At 33.2% G+C, this 5000-nt stretch overlaps 1 protein-coding gene across 1 annotated transcript in view; it reads left to right on the top strand.

Moving 5' to 3' along the window:
• ass1 (argininosuccinate synthase 1) overlaps positions 1–5000 on the top strand; it is a 76711-nt gene that overhangs the window by 58043 nt on the left and 13668 nt on the right. The window lies entirely within an intron of this gene.

The following is a 5000-nucleotide window of genomic DNA, read 5'->3' as shown; positions in this document are numbered from 1 at the left end:
AATCCCAAAAAACATGTTCTTCCTCAGTGTCTCGTTTTCCTGCACAAAAATATAAACATTATTAAATTTCAGACTTCAGATATTACTGAAAAAAAAATATCCAAATGAGCTGAGTTTGAGTTTACCGTAAAACAAGAACAAATGGAGTCAGAAAAATAGTCCACTGACAGATATTTGTTCTTGTTCACTTCATTTTGATCAATATCGTTTTGCTTCTCTGTTAAATGCATCGTGATTTAAGCATGTCGAGGCACGCTATAACTCCACATCTACAGGTGAAACTCGAAAAATTAGAATATCGTGCAAAAGTTAATTTGTTTCAGTAATTCAGCTTAGAAGGTGAAACTAATATATTATATAGACTCATTACATGCAAAGTGAGATATTTCGCACCTTTATTTGTTATAATTTTGATGATTATGGCTTACAGCTTATGAAAACCCCAAATTCAAAATCTCTGAAAATTAGTATATTGCATGAAATCAATAAAAAAAGGATTTTAAATACAGAAATGTCGGCCCTCTGAAAAGTATAATCATGCATATGCATATATAGTTATATTTACTAAATATATTAGTTTCACCTTTTAATTTGAATTTCTGAAATACATGTTGCACGATATTAACATTTTTCGAGTTTCACCTGTATATGCATATGCATGATTATGCTTTTCAGAGGGCCGACATTTCTGTATTTAAAATCCTTTTTTTTTATTGATTTCATGCATTATTCTAATTTTCTGAGATTTTAAAATTTGGTGTTTTCATAAGACATAATCGTCAAAATTATAACCTTCGCACGATATTCTAATTTTTCGAGTTTCACCTGTATGTAAAGAAAAGAAGTAACATAAAGAATAATAATACAGATGCATAATATTAAATAATGAAATTACATTAAAGATACAATTTTTAGTCTTCATGCATCATACTGATGAAGCATTCAGAAACAGATTTTCAATTGTATCTTTAATATAATTTCATTATTATATGAAATAGTCCTTGATATTTGTTCTGGCAAACAACAGATTGTTTGCAGTGAAACTTCTGCTTGTTCTAGACTCAGTTTGTGTCAGTGTGTTCCTCTGACTGTAATTGACTCGGATTCACAGCAGAGTGACGGGTGGGAATTGAAAAATACGTAATGTCTTGTTTTCCTCGCCGGTTCACAGAAGATCTGTGGAAGTGTGTGTTTATGATGTTCAATAACGCCCGTGACAGGCTGTGTTTATGTGACACGGTCCAGGAGAATGAACATAGTCTCTGTCATCAAATCAAAACACAACTCTTTCTGTTTCTTTCCTTTCAACATCTTTATTCTCTATTCTGTTATCCTTCAACACATACTACCACTAATACTTTTATTCATCAAGGACGCATTCAGCTGCTCAAAAGTGACTGTAAAGACACGTAAAAAATTATAACAAATAAAATATATAAAAGGTTCCACAGAAATGTGACCTGTTTTCAACATTGATAATAATCATAAGTGTTTCTTGAGCATCAAATCATCATATTATAGTGATTTCTGAAGGATCATGTGACACTGAAGAAAATAATTGAAATAATATTTCACTGTTTTACTGTATTTTTGGTCAAATAAATGCAGCCTCGTGAGCAGAAGAGACAAAAAAATGTGTTTTAATATTTAAAAAATCTGAACTTTAGTAGTTTTAATCCTATGAACAGTCACGGAAAATCTGAGGATATTAGAAAATTAATATAGATTATCTAAAAAGTCATGATAAAGTCTATAGTGAATATAATAAAGAATTATGGCATCAAGCTGTACATTACTATTCAAGTTTTTATTATAAATGAATGCCTGTAAAAGGGTTTCCATTTAATAAAGTCAGGATAATTCATAAATTGGATTTCATGTTTTGAAAAATGCATGTTAAAATATGTAGTAAAAGTAGTTTAAAGTTAATGAGGGACCAGTGTTGTTTTAGTATTATTAATATTTTGAATTCACTTTTTCATTTTAAGGTTTAATATTTATTTTTATTTTTTATTCATTTCCAGTTTAACTTAAACTAAAGCAAAATTAGAGACTGGCCAACGAACTGAAAACAGTTTAAGTTTCCCATCTAATATTACATTTCAGCTTTTAACAGTTTAACACTGACCGTGTCGCGCCTCAGGCTTCAGTGTGTGTGTGTGTGTGTGTGTGTGTGTGTGTCTTTTGAAGTGTTAAAGCGGTATTAACGGCACGCTCTCTCTCTGTCCGGGCAGGAGTGAGGAATGATAATCCGAGCCGTGTTTCTCCTGAAGACGTTTAACTCACGAACGGTGTAAAGATGAATGTAAATCTCTCGGGATCTGAATACCTGACGGTGTTAGAAGAGACTTTTATCAGATGCTCCTTTAGTCCCTCAATCTCCTGCTCTAAATCCCACACAGTCTCGATGTATCCGATTGCCACTTTTCAGGACTTAAGCGACTCAAGTCTTGTTTTGGGCCGGAGTTACTGTGGCGTTCAGGGTTTCTGGACCTCGAGGGGACCGAGATTGTTTTACACATAAGACTCTGAGAAGTTAATAAACACAATTGCAGCTTTAAATGTATTTATTATTTATGTATTTCAAGCAAATAGTGCAACAACAGAAAAGATATACAATAATAATAGTAATAACTTATACACTTATGCTTGAAATGGAGTGGGGAGAAGTAAAACTTATTGAACCCCTCTCCAGTCTCTCAAAGGATTTATACAAGAAAAAGAAATAGCTGCTTCCTGCTTCAATAATCTCAGATAAAAATAAAAGAAGAAGAAAAAAAATAAATATATATATATGTGTGTGTATAAAATAAATAACAGCAATAATACTACCTCTTTGAGAAACAATAAGTATAGTTGCACAAGTGCAAAACCACACATACATACTATACATATTCATAATACACAAATATTACCTCAGATAGCAATGATTATTAAATACCAACAATGGTAGATGGAATATCACAAGAGTAAATAACAAGTAATCCAACACTCCACACAACAATACAATCAAACCTCATTACCATTCATTATAAATGAAGAAATCTTTCGTCTCAAAGGGTTTTTGAGCTGTTTTGGTGAGTCAATTCATTATTTCTGTGTTACGTTGGGCAAACTTATATAAACTTTATATTTATATATATATATATGCGCACACACACTGCTGTTCAAAAGTTTTGGATCGGTAAGATTTTGAATGTTTTTAAAAGAAGTCTCTTCTGTTCACCAAGGCTGCATTTATTTAATATAAAAGAAGAAAAAAAAACAATAGTCAAATATGAGAATTTAAAATAACTTTTTCTAATTTAATATATTTTAAAAAGCGATTTATTCCTGTGATCAAAGCTGAATTTTCAGCATCATTACTCCAGTCTTCAGTGTCACAAAAGACGTATTGGTTTATTCTCTTTAATCTGAATATACAGTCAAACCAAAAATTATTCAAACACCGGATATAATGTTTGATATTTTTTTATTAGTGTGTGCAGGACACTATAGCTCATTTATGTAAGTGAGGAGAGCAAAATAAAGTAAACTGACATATTATACACAAATATTCTTCATACAGCGACTACCAGTAAAAATTTGGTACCAAAAATGATTGGGACACTTTGAGCTGATCATGTTTTGCTGAAGTGTTTTTTCTTTAATAACTAATGCAGCTTTTTACAGCACAGACTGAACAACATGAAGCATTGCTTGGTGATTGGTTGAGCTAAACTGGTATTATCTAATTGTGTAGTTAAATTTAACAGCTGACAGATATTCAACATCATTCATGTGTGAGAGTCTAACAGAAGGACGGACAAAACCAGTCAAATATCAACTGATTCTTTTCATATTTTATTACCATTTGCTAAACTATAGCGAATAAACTGTGATAATGTGAGGTGTCTGAATATATTTTAGTTTGGTGCGTTTTTCTATCGACTCGACACAATCCATCGGCTGTGTGTGTGTGTGTGTGTAAAGACTTAGCTCCGGTCTGAGGAATAACCGAACGGGATTTCGTGTGTCCGTTCAGCATGATTGTGTGTGTGTCCGTTCATCATGACGGTGTGTGTGTGTCCGTTCAGCATGATTGTGTGTGTGTCCGTTCATCATGACGGTGTGTGTGTGACCCTTCAGACGTCCGAGTGACAGCTTCATTTGTGTGTGTCACACACTGACGGGGGAATTATAGGGTAGAGATGAACCTGACAGAGGACGATTGTTGCGTTTCCCTGATCAATTATCCTTCATCCGGCTGTCAGTGTGTCCGTCAACACACATCCTCGTGCTCTTCTGAGTTTACTGGGATTTTCCCCCAAAAAATAACCTGCGTCAGTCCCCTATACTCTCTTGTCCTCTCACTATCTGAAAATAAAGTATACAGTCAAACCAAAATATATTCGGACACCTTCAACATTTCTCACATTATCACGGTTTATTCACTATAAGAAAATAGTAATAAAATATGACAAGAACTCATTTTCACTGAGGGCCGCACTTCAGCCGTCGAATGTTACAACTCCTTAACATATTCTTAAATATCTGTCTCTTTAGTTAGTTACAAAGTGTATTACACGTGTGTGTATTACACGCCATAAAGTGAGTATCATATGCAAGCGAAAACTATTTTTGCCATATATGAATAACACTCGTTGCATAGATACGCACTTTCATGAGATCGGACTCGATTAGACTCTCACACATGAATTATGTTGAATATCTGTCAGCTGTTAAATTTAACTACACAATTAGATAATACCAGTTTAGCTCGACCAATCACCAAGCAATGCTTCATGTTGTTCAGTCTGTGGTGTAAAAAGCTGCATTAGTTATTAAAGAAAAAACACTTCAATAATCAATGAAATAATTTTGGTATATATTTTGGTACGAAGGTAGTCGCTGTATGAAGAATGTTTGTGTATAATATGTCACAGTTTACTTTATTTTGCTCTCCTCACTTACATAAATGAACTATAGTGTCCTGCACACACTAGTCTAAAAAATGCTGG

Source organism: Siphateles boraxobius, unplaced genomic scaffold, assembly GCF_051911475.1.
Source record: "Siphateles boraxobius isolate OS27281-9 unplaced genomic scaffold, OSU_SipBor_1 120, whole genome shotgun sequence".
In the NCBI taxonomy this organism is placed as follows: Eukaryota; Metazoa; Chordata; class Actinopteri; order Cypriniformes; family Leuciscidae; genus Siphateles; species Siphateles boraxobius.
Note: the sequence above shows the minus strand (reverse complement) of the source record. Positions and strands in the feature narration are given on the sequence as shown.